A 12,863-nucleotide genomic window follows, 5' to 3' on the forward strand; every position below is an offset into this window, starting at 1 on the left:
CCGGGCTCCCCCCCCACACACACACACAGCATGAGCAGAGCCCAGGGGCACAGGGCCCCTCTGGCCCGAGACCCGACCAGAGCCCCCCAAGAGGTCCGCCAGCGGCGAGGCCGACACCCACCCACACCCCACACCCAGGCGGGGCAGCCACAGCCCACCACAACGACCAGGCCCACCGCCTCCGAACAGAGGACCACCCCCCCCAAAGAGCCCCGGCCAGGCCCCCAGGCCTGCAATGGTGCAGTTAGCAAAGGAGGCAGCACTGGACCCACTCCCTGCCACAGCTGCCCCCCCATCCCAACATGGTGCAGGGTGCGTGTTGTGCATGGGAATGTAGATGTGATGATGTGGATGACTAGAATGTAGTTAAAATTGGCGGAGGCACCCAGGGCATGGGAGCCCCGCCGGTTGCAGACGGCAGAGTTTCCCAGTACATCCTCATGCACTCCCCCAAGCCCTAAATGTCTACGATGTGATTAAAATTGGGGGGTCCAGCCCCTCAAGGCCTAGTGATACATAAGATGTGATGTGATGGGACAGAGAGGCAATGAGAGGAGCTGAGGAATGGGCCAGACCTGCAGGGGGCCAACTTCCAGACTGGCCCCGCTGACCACCCCGTCACCACTGCAACCAGCCGAAAGGGAGTCTAGCCTCCCTGGTCCAGGGGTCAGATTGGAGCACCAAGGGGCACTGTCCGGAGATCTGGGCAGAGGGCCCACCACCGTGCAGTGCAAGGGCAGGGAGGGCCCAGGCCCCCAGTGCACAGCAGAACCCCCAGCCAGCAGCCCGTGGTCAGTGCCCCCAGTTCGATCAGCATCAAGGAGGTCAGCCCCCATCCCTCAGACGTCCCCCAGCATCCTCCCTTTGTCCGGAGTGGCGGCAGTCCAGGACACCGCGCCAGGGCCCAGCCCGCCCGAGGATGGGCCGAGGTTAGCAAACCCCTCCCAAATGTGGGTGCGACCCCCCCCCCCCCCGGGGGAGCGGCAGGGCCCCAGGCCAGCAAGTCCCAGGCGCCAAGCAATCCACCTCTACCTCACTCTCCAGCCCCTTACCTCCCTCCCTCCCGACCCCCCTCCCCCTCCCCCCCCGACCCCCCTCCCAGTCAAACCCCACCTAACCTTCCTTCCCCACCCTCCTCCCATCGTCTGGGGGCAAATATGCCCCAGCCGCCAGGGCAGGCCCCAGCACGCCCCGCCAGTGCCCGGTGACCTGGCGACCACAGCCCCCCCACAGCAGGACCCCACCGCAGGACCCCACCGGGGGACCGGCGCGAATCCCCGGCACCAGAGCCCAGGGCCCCCTCCCCCCTGCAGGGTCCCAGTATCACTGTGACAATTCTTTTACCAGCTATGACCTTGGACAAGAACTTCTCAGGAGGAAACTTTTCATGGTGGCACAGTGAAGAAAACTGGACCTGAGCTGCCTGCTGAAATCTTGCAGGTGAAGGACCGAGCCCCACCTCTTTTACAGACACCACCACTGTTGGCTCATGTTGTCCAAAAAAAAATGTGTCAGGTTTTGACACACACGCATCTAAACACACACACATACACATGCATGTTCTTACACACAGAGACTTTTCCTCTTTTTTTGTTTTTTACTGGTTTTGAACCAGTAGTTGGTTTCTGTTGGTTTGATTTGCTTGACTGGTTGTTGTTTGTTTGACCTTGCAAATCCATATTTTGGGTTCTGGCCTGTTCTGCTTTTCATTTTGTGTTTGTATTAAAATTCTGTTGCTGAAAAAGACACTTTTTTTCCTTTTTGTTGAAGTAAATATATGTGGGTCTAAACTGACCCATAACACCATGGATGTTACAATAGTTAATAATATTAAAATGAAACAATAAATAAAACCAATCCATGTCAGAGATGTGTTCTAACACCCCTCAGTAATGGTCAGCAAACACAACAACATTTGTATATTTCTATTATTTTCTTGAGGTTCATTTGATCATTTTTTAACTGAAAAAACTTGGATGATAGAAAATTGTTTTTAGTTTATTTTACAGCTGATTGAAGATGTGGGTCAAAACTGACCTGTTAACATAAGAGATGGGAACAGAAAGCTAACACAAGAGGAAGGTTGAAGCTATGAAAAAGGAGTTTGATAAAAATCTTGAACTGACAGTAGAAATATCCTTTTGTGTGTTTACCTTTGTTGACAGAAGTCACTTTAGCTTGGCAGTGAAAAGAATCTCAGCTAGCTTGACAAATAAGTGGCACAAACTGGGTTCAAGCTGGACTTTGGACACTGGTATCTGCAACAACTCCCATCAACTCCTAATCTAGCATCTCTGCTGTGGTCAAACTATTTTACAGAACATTTGACAGACCTGTGGAGCAGTGAGGACAGACATGAGTTGATCCACATGATCCACTGAAGTGCCATTTTCCCCTGCCACTGAGGTCACCAACATGAGCTGGAGTTGGGAATCTTGAACTGAACCTGGTATCACAGCGACACCTACTGCTGCAAAATGGAACAGCAACATTGAACCCAAGTACAGGATTGGAGGGAGACTGATGGTCGCTGTTTGGGTTTTTGAAGAAAAGGGAGGGCGTTGGTTCAAGCTGGATTCTCAGAGACTATTTCCCCAACCTCTACATTGGAATCTACACTGTCATCCAGTCATGTGACTGAAGTCATCCATTCATGTCAGTGATGTCACTTGGCAGGACTGTCATTGCCTTCACATTCTAGAAAAGAATGCAGACTCCACATTTACTCCTATCTATTATTGTGTCCCACCTTCCTGGTCCTTACTCTGAATTCTGAGTGGAACATCCACAGTACCTGAACAGGGTGACAGTTCTAGTGACAGTCTCACAGTGGCAAGTGGCATCCCTTTCAGGAGTGACCGGTGTGATTCAGCATGGACACAGACAGGAATCACTGACCTAAAGCACCTCTCCGAGCGGATTAAGAAACACGAAAGAGCGAAAATTCACATGGAAAACTGCGTGAAGCTAGCGGTTCTTGGGAAGATTAGCATAGCAACGCAGCTCGATGACAGTCACCGCATCGCTGTAAGGAAGCACAATGATGACGTAGATAAGAACCGTAACATCTTATCTAAGATAATTAACTGTTAAATTCTGTGGTGCTTTTGAACTGGCTCTGCGGGGACATGACGAAAGTGATTCCTCTGACAACGCTGGAATATTCAGAGGTCCAGTTGACTTGATGGCATCCATTGATCGGGACTTGAGGGAGCACCTTGAAAATGCAACCGTTTTTAAAGGCACCTCGAAGACAGTACAGAACGAGCTCGTGGACTGTATGCTGGCAGTTTTGAGAGAACAGATCCTGGATGAAGTTAAATCGGCAGACTTTTTAGCGATCCAGGCTGATGAAACTACTGACGTTTCAACACAGTGTCAGTTAGTCTTAGTTCTGAGATACATTGACGACCGCCACAATATTCAAGAGCGGTTCTTTGAATTTTTGAAACTGCCCAACACCTGTGCGGATGCAATAGCCAGTGCCTTATTGGAGAGGCTGCACAGCATCCTTTCTGAGGGACAAGAAAAGAAGCTGATTGCCCAGGCCTGTGATGGGGCAGCTGTGATGAGGGGTGCCAAAGGAGGAGTGCAGCGAAAGGTACAAGACATCTATCCAAACGCTCACTATGTTCACTGCTATGCCCATCAGTTAAACCTGATACTGCAGGAAGCAACCTCCCACATCCCTCAGATCAGTCACTTTTTTTCTGACATGGGGGGATTTGCTTCTCTTTTCTCTAAGTCAAGCAAGAGAACTGCAGTGCTTGATGAGAAGTTTGCGCACCGACTTCCAAGTGCATCATCAACACGTTGGAACTTCAACAGTCGTGTTAACACAGTTTATGAGCACAAGAAGGATCTGGTGAATTGCTTTCAGGCTATCCGGAACAGTGAAGGGTTTGATAGCCAGACAAAGAGAGAAGCTGGTGGCTATGTGAGAATGCTGGAAGATGAAACTTTTTGTTTTTTACTGGCCCTGTTCCACAAAATCATGCCACATGTGGACATCCTTTACAACCAGCTGCAGAAGAGAAACATTGATGCTGTCTACATGGCAGGAGTCACCCAGACATTCATTGACCACATGCAGGCTATCAGGTATGCTAAATTAATTAATTTGTAGCCTAACCTAAATTTCTCTGTATATGTAGACTTAAATGCTTATATATCACCTTATTTAAAGCATTGATTTATCTGTATAATATAATTGACAGTAATGATATCCACCTTTGGTTTTGTTAATGTATCCCTAACCAGTTTTTAGAACTTACTCATGAAACTTATGTGTTGGGTCAGGGAGGATGTGCCTACTCTGGCTGAGGATGAGGAGTTCAGGGGACCTGCTCAGGAGCCACCCGCAAAGAGACGCAGAACCTTGGGAGAAGACACACTGCACCATTTGGCACTGGAGGTAAGAACTTGCTTCTTAGTGTGATTTGAATCACATTATTAAATAAAATCAAAATAAGATGTTGGCCATATGATACAGTGGTCCAGACTTAAATGTATATTGTTTTATGATGATATGAATCATTACAGTATGTTTATTACATAATATAGGCTAGCTCATCAGGTCAATGTATGAAGACAAGTGAAGATGCAATAATTCCTATTTTGTATAATTATATCATTGCATAGGTATGTGACACCATTGTGAGCCATGCCAAGGAGAGATTTAGTTTCACCAAGCATCTTGTCAGCGCCACACTCCTGCAAGGAGACCTGTTCCCACAGCACAGCCGAAAGTTCCCAGATTCAGCACTGAAAACCACAGTGGAAGCCTATCCCTCATTGGACAAGGCCAGACTTCAAACAGAGCTGTCTCTGATCTACGGGAACGAAGAGTTTCAGAGTTGCAGTGGTGCGCTGGCTCTCTATCAGGTTTTGATGGAAAATAACCTTCAAGACACGTTCACTGAAACTGTAAGTCTGCTCAACATCCTCATCACCACACCAATGACAACGTCAGAATCTGAGAGGTGCTTCTCGACTTTGAAGAGGATAAAAACTTTTCTTACAAATACAATGGCACAAGATCGGCTCAACGCTCTGGCTATGCTCTCCACTGAGAAAAAACTGACACGAAACATTCCTGGTTTCAACACCAGGGTCATTGAGAAATTTGCCTCCCAGAAAGAGAGACGAGCAAAGTTCCTGTACAAATAACTGCTGAATTCAAACACACACCCAGAAAGACTGAAACAAATAGACAGAGAGACAGAGGGACAGAGACAGGTAGACGAAGAGAGAAAGAGAGACGGACACAAAGAGAGAGAGACAGAGAGAGACACACACACTAAGAGACAGACAAACAGAGATAGAGACACAGAGAAAAGGACACAAAGACGGAGACACAGAGAAGGAGACAGAGACAGACACAGATGAACAAAGAGAGAGACAGAGAGAGACACACACACACACATTGTTGATTTGTATTGTATAGATTGAGCTCAAATCACCTTCTGTAAAGTTAACATCATTGTATAATATTTGATCGCATAAAATTTACTGTAGTTGTAAATTGTTGTTGTTTTTTTTTGTCTTTGAAACTGTCGATTTTAAGAAGGAAAGTAAATACTATTTTAAAACATTGAATAATTGTCCGGCTGCTCTTTTTGAATGATTATACTAGACTAGGCACGGAAATGTTTTTGGCACACCAGCCCCACCAAGAATTTTTTTCACGTGCCACCACTGGCTTCTGTCATTTAGTTTCCAGGAAATGTTGATGACACACTGGGATTTTTTGTTCTCCTGCTGTCACTGTCAAGTGCCAGCTTAACATGTGAGAGGTAGCAGGATCCATGCATGTGTTCATGTTTACAGCAGACAAGGAGGAAACTTTGGAGGATTTCAGGGACTTTTAGCAGTGGTTCACACTTCAGGTGTGAAAGCTTCTCAGGATAAAATTTTAAGTGAGCAAGCCAGGAGTTGAACCTAGAATCTTCTGACAGTAGTCAGTCATGCTATCCATTGCACCACCAGCCCTGTGAAAACCTCTTAATGTTCATGTGTACTTCATTTTATAGACAATCCAAACGATCTGGTGGCATTTTCAGGGGACACAATGGTGCAGTGGTCAGCACTGTGGCCTCACAGCAAGAAGGTTCCAGATTCGAGCCCCAGCTGTGTGAGTCTGCATGTTCTCCCTGTGTCTGTGTGGGTTCTCTCTGGTACTCCAGCTTCCTCCCACAGTCCAAAGACATCAAGAGGGGACGAGGCTGATTGATACTCTAAATTGACTGTAGGTGTGTCTGTGAGTGTGAATGGTTGTCTGTCTATGTGTGTTGGCCCTGTGATGGACTGGTGACACGTCCAGGGTGAACCCCGCTTCTTGTCCAAAGGCTGCTGGGATAGGCTCCACCCCCCCACACAAACCTTGACATATAATCAGTGGAGAAAAGGAAATTTATCAACACTCATGACTGAATCTGTTTTGAGAACTGAACTGGATATAAACTCTGAGAATTCAGAGTAAGGACCAGGAGGGTGGGACACAATAATAGATAGGAGGAAATGTGGAGTCTGGGTTCTTTTCTAGAATGTGATGGCAATGACAGTCCTGCCAAGTGACATCACTGACATGAATGGATGACTTCAGTCACATGACTGGATGACTTCAGTCACCTGACTGGATGACAGTGTAGATGCCAATGTAGAGGTTGGGGAAATAGTCTCTGAGAATCCAGCTTGAACCAACGCCCTCCTTGTTCTTCAAAAACCCAAACAGCGACCATCAGTCTCCCTTCAATCCTGTACTTGGGTTCAATGTTGCTGTTCCATTTAGCAGCAGTAGGTGTCGCTGTGATACCAGGTTCAGTTCAAGATTCCCAACTCCAGTTCATGTTGGTGACCTCAGTGGCAGGGGAAAATGGCGCTTCAGTGGATCATGTGGATCAACTCATGTCTGTCCTCACTGCTCCACAGGTCTGTCAAATGTTCTGTAAAATAGTTTGACCACAGCAGAGATGCTAGATTAGGAGTTGATGGGAGTTGTTGCAGATACCAGTGTCCAAAGTCCAGCTTGAACCCAGTTTGTGCACTTATTTGTCAAGCTAGCAGAGATTCTTTTCACTGCCAAGCTAAAGTGACTTCTGTCAACAAAGGTAAACACACAAAAGGATATTTCTACTGTCAGTTCAAGATTTTTATCAAACTCCTTTTTCATAGCTTCAACCTTCCTCTTGTGTTAGCTTTCTGTTCCCATCTCTGATGTTAACAGGTCAGTTTTGACCCACGTCTTCAATCAGCTGTAAAATAAACTAAAAACTATTTTCTATCATCCAAGTTGTTTCCCATCTCTTGGTTACCTTGTTAGGCTTCCTTATCCATGGAAATATTGATTTGAATATTTTGTTGTGGGCCTCTGGACCTTTTTTTAGTCAGTAAACCCTCGATTTCAGTTAAAAAATGATCAAATGAACCTCAAGAAAATCATAGAAATAAACAAAAGGTTGTTGTGTTTGCTGACCATTACTGAGGGGTGTTAGAACACATCTCTGACATGGATTGGTTTGATTTATTATTCATTTTAATATTATTAACTATTGTAACATCCATGGTGTTATGGGTCAGTTTCAACCCTCATATATTTACTTCAAGAAAAAGGAAAAAAAGTCTCTTTTTCAGCAACAGAACTTTAATACAAACACAAAATGAAAAGGAGAACAAGCCAGAACCCAAAATATGGATTTGCAAGGTCAAACAAACAACAACCAGTCAAGCAAATCAAACCAACAGAAACCAACTACTGGTTCAAAACCAGAACAAAACAAAAACAGAGGAAAAGTCTCTGTGTGTAAGAACATGCATGTGTATGTATGTGTGTGTGTTTCGATGCGTGTGTGTCAAAAACTGACACACTTCATTTTTTGACAACATGAGCCAACAGTGGTGGTGTCTGTCAAAGAGGTGGAGCTCTGTCCTTCACCTGCAAGATTTCAGCAGGCAGCTCAGGTCCAGTTTTCTTCACTGTGCCACCATGATAAGTTTCCTCCTGAGAAGTTCTTGTCCAAGGTCATAGCTGGTAAAAGAATTGTCACAGTGATACTGGGACCCTGCAGTCCAGTCGTCATATCCAGGACCACACTGGACATGGCCGTCTTTGTTTGTTTTGTTGTTGTGCAATGTGAGAGAACGTGACAGACCATTTTATACCAAAGACAGGCTCTGTGTGTGTGTGTGTGTGTGTGTGTGTGTAACCATGTTAAATTCTTTTAAATAAATGTGTTTCAACCTGCTATTATTTGTATGCTGTATGATTTCTGAAACCCAAGACTAACTAAGGTGTACATACTGCAACCTAAAGTATGGTAATGAGGAGAATGATGAAAAATCCACAAGGTGATCAGAAAATAATAAATGTATTCAGGAAAACAAACCATTTCTGAACATGTGTGATTGAAATATGTCAGTGGGACTGGCAGAATCTGGCTTTACCACAAAGTGTCTCATTAAGAGATCTGTCACATGCGTCTGCTGTGGAGGGTCAATCTGTCCGTCCACATTCAGATCATTGTTGCAATGACTCTGCTATGATCAAACTACTCAGGATGAAACAGACCAATGTTGACATCAAGTAGCAACTCAGCAGCTGATCAACAGAGTCCGAAGAACCAGTAGAGCCTGTTCATCGTCCCTGGGTGGGCTCGAACCACCAGCCTCTCTGTTAACAGCCGAGCGCGCTGACCGATTGAGACACAGAGACTCTGAGTCTCCTGCTTTTCATGAAGAGCTTTCAGGCTAAATTTCAGAGTGTGAGGTCCACACAGCACATTTGAGGGAACATGAAGGACAGATGAGAGTCTGACTGTCATGGTGAAAGCCTTCAGCACTAGAACTGAAACAGCCCCCACAATCTTAACCCCCCCAGACCAAACATCATCGTCCAGCCTCCAACCAGAGGTCCATCAGTTATCATGGGAGCCACATGTGGAGTCTGGATTCTTTTCTAGAATGAGACGGCAATGACAGTCCTGCCAAGTGACATCACTGACATGAATGGATGACTTCAGTCACGTGACTGAAGTGCTGTGGTTCTTCTGATGAAGGGTGGCATGATGTTTGCTGTCTCAGGCTCCACCAAATGTCCTCTTCAGGACGCCACAATGTGGCCTCTTCAGTGCTCCACCTTTCCTGCATCGGAGACACAAGGGTTTCTCCTGGTGCCGACCCTATCATCCTTCTACCGAATGGTGCGGCGATGGTTCCTCAGAGGACGCTGGGATCCTTCTTCTCATCAGTGCCACAGTTTTTCATGGAGGGAACAGCAGGAGCGTTTTAGTCATGTTTTGCTCGGTGTTTCCTGCACAGAGCATCAGGATCTGTGACGCCATCTTGTGGTAGTGGGTCATCATCTTGTTGTGTGATAGTGGATTCATTTATCTGCTATTTCAACACATTCAAGTTCATTATCCCTACATGTCAAAATACATTTGGTGTGGAGTTTTACTTTCTGGCCTCAATCATAATGTGTGCATTTATTCTTCATTAACATTTCTCAGCTTTGTAAGTTTATGATATTTTTTCTTCCTCTGTTTTCTATTCCATTGTTGTTGATGATTCTATTGCAGGTTTGAGTTCCCTGTTGACTGAAGCAGAAACAGGAACAAAAAGCTGGAGGTGGTCAGAGCTCCAAGTTGGGACGCTGATATTAAAGTAGGAGATGAACACATCCAGGTTAGCCATCACTCTCAGAACCTGCTACTTTACCTCTTCAGAATGTAGCAGCATAGCATAGCTTCATCTCACCGGTTAGTGGCCCACTTTGATGTCTGGGATATGAGGTTAAAGGTTCTTTACAGCTCTGAATGAAGGGTTTATAAAGTGTTAACAATGCCATGAATAACACAAGCATTCAGTAATCCTTGATAAAAGGAGACTCACCATCAAGTTGGACAAGTTGAAGAACAAAAGGACTTCTCCACAATCACATTTATCTCACTGGTCCATACTTGGGGACCTCTGTACTAAATGGAGAGTTGAAGAAATGGGCTTGTTGTGGCCCTGCGGTCCACAGACCTCCTGTACAGTCACCAAGCGCTGGCAGACACAATCGTAATGGAACCAATTATTTTAAAATGACAGTAACTAGTAAGAAATAAGGCATTACAGCTTTGAAGGAACTTGTCCAGCACTGGTTTGTGAGTGGGTGTTGTCCTGTATTGGCAGGAAAAACTCCTTGAAATGTCATGCAAGTTTTTTCTTCAAAAGAAATGTGTAAAACATTCAGAAACATCCAGGACCAAAGACAAGAGAAGGCAACGCTCCAGGAGTCTTTGATCTCTGAATTCTGTCTTTGAACTCTGAATTCTGTGCATTGATCTCTGAATTCTGTGCATTGATCTCCTGCTTCAGTCTTTGATCTCTGACTGATTCTAAACTAATCAAAGGATCACATCAGCATATTGGTCCAGTCTACAGATGGTGATTTTACCAAGTGCACTGCAGCAGTCCTTGTTGCTGTCTGCTGTTGTGTCACAGCAAAGTAAGGAAACAGCCTGACGGTCCTCAGGAGGAAATTCAACAACCTCCAAAGATGGAGGTGAATCTAGACCTGCTCATGTTTGCTGTCCTTGATGAACTTAGGCGGTACTCTGGTGCAAGGATGAGCTCATTGAGACGATCTGGGAGCAGTCCTGATGTCAAATGGACAAAATGTTTTTTAAATCTCTAATGACTTGTTTGAACTGAACCTGCCGGATCCTGTGGTGCCTGATGAGGAGACAACTTGGGTACAAAGTTGAAGAGGAGGGTTTTTGGAGGGGAGATGATTTTTTTTCCATTGTTGTAAATCAAAATAACTCCAACTACATGATAGAATTTTCTCAAAACGTCCGGACTAAGATGGATTCCAAACCAAATCATCTGTCACAAGGGAAAGTCTGCATGTAAACACACACACACACACACACACACACACACACTCTGGAACAGCAGTTTAACGTTGTTAGCAGGACTCCAACCTGCGCGGGGAGACCCCAATGGATTTCTAGTCCATCACCTTAACCACTCGGCCACAACAACTACACTCCCGTGCACATTAGTAGAGGATAGTAGTAGATTTTTTTAATCTTCTCACAAACATAAATTATTTCACACTTACTCTTTTATAATTTAGTGACAAAATTTGTTTTGCTTTATTTTTTTGAACTGGAGCTTCCTGACAAAGTCAAAAAGCAATGAACAAATTCATGTGCTTCTTTGATGCATTTAAAACCTCCAAACAGGTCACACAGGAGGAAGGTGAAATCATGTGACCATCATTATAACAGCTGTTGACCTTGTTTGAACTATTTGATGGTGCTAAATATTGACAGCTTGCTAACATTAACTAGCTAACGTTGCTAGCTAGCTAATATTATTTTCCAATTTCAGGCCTAAATTTGGGATTGATTGTTAAAATTGTTCACCTCACCTTTGTCAGCACCAGGTTTTGTCTTGATGATGTCATTGTAACTGCCTTTCTGATTCTAAAATATAATGCATCCAAGAATAAAAATGTAAAACTGCCCCTCCATGGAAATATCATATTTAACATATTGCAATATTCTTTTCCAGTATATTACACTATATTTTTGTTTTATCAGAGAGACTTTAATGTCTGTCTTTGGTTTCTAAACTCTGACTCTCCTGTTATTGGTGCTGACTGAATTCTACCACCTGACAGACTGGGAAGGCTCATATTTGTGATGGATCCATCAATATAGGAAGGTCTTGTTTCAATGAATTCGTGTGAGATAACTTGTTATTTTGTTTGTGGTTGTCATGGTGACTCGTGGTGTCGGGGCTCCATTGACGATGGCATTTTGTCGTGGTTGTGCACGTGTGCAACTCAAGGTGAACGTACTCACAGTTGATTGAAGCAACTCAGATCAGCTGTTCTGGAACCAGATACTCAGAGTTTCCCATCTCAGAGTGTCAACTCAGGAGTGATTGAGGAGAAGAGTTTCAGAACAGCCACAGTTGGGGGACTTCCATCCAGCCATCCATTTTCTTTACCTGTAAGGGAGTTCAGGGATCTGGAGCTGCTTCGTTCAGGTGGATCCAGAACACAAGATGGGTGTCAGTCAGGACACCAGAAGGAGACCAGCATCTGGAAGGTGAAGATGCTTTAATCTGACACTGTTGTGTCAACAGTTCTGAAATAAGAACAAAAATAAACAGTATTATTTCCACCTCATACTCCTGCATATATTCAAGTGAACAGGGAACACAAATTCATGCACAACTTCTCCTGTGTGTTCATCCACAGTCACTAAACAACAACCAAACAAAAAAAAGGGGGTTTGCTAGCGTGGCCTGCTGAGGTAGAAAGGAGCTGTACAAATTGAGTCCTTTTACCATTTCTTTCCTGGCTGCTTCTGGCAGCGCTGTCGTCACTTCCTGTGACAGTGGGAGGGAAAGGGGTCCCCCTTCAGAATAAGTTTTATAGCATTGTTACTTCCGCTTCAACATGCCTTTCACAGACCAACTCACTAAACAGCTCAGTGAGGTAGTGTGGCCGAGTGATCTAAGGCGCTGGATTAAGGCTCTAGTCTCTGAGGAGGTGTGGGTTCAAATCCCACCACTGCCATCGTATCCTAGGTCACTGGAGAGGTGTGGCAGGTCTCTCACAGCCTCTCTGTGCTGGAGGGGTTGGCTGCTTTTATCACTCGTGGGAAGAAAATGTCCTGAACTTGAGGAGTTCTCCTCATCTTGAACTCTCCAAAACAACAATGTGCGGTAACGCTGAGCTGCCTTCAAACCAACAACATGGGCACAGTGTAACCAGAGCCACAGGCTCCTCCCAGTATATGCAACACTGCCAGTGACAAGTGATGCGGAACGAAATAATCTATAACCAAAAATCTATCACATGA

Source organism: Aulostomus chinensis, chromosome 4 (assembly GCF_037954235.1).
Source record: "Aulostomus chinensis isolate RoL2024-O1b breed Wild chromosome 4, RoL_Achi_v1.0, whole genome shotgun sequence".
NCBI classification, from domain to species: Eukaryota; Metazoa; Chordata; class Actinopteri; order Syngnathiformes; family Aulostomidae; genus Aulostomus; species Aulostomus chinensis.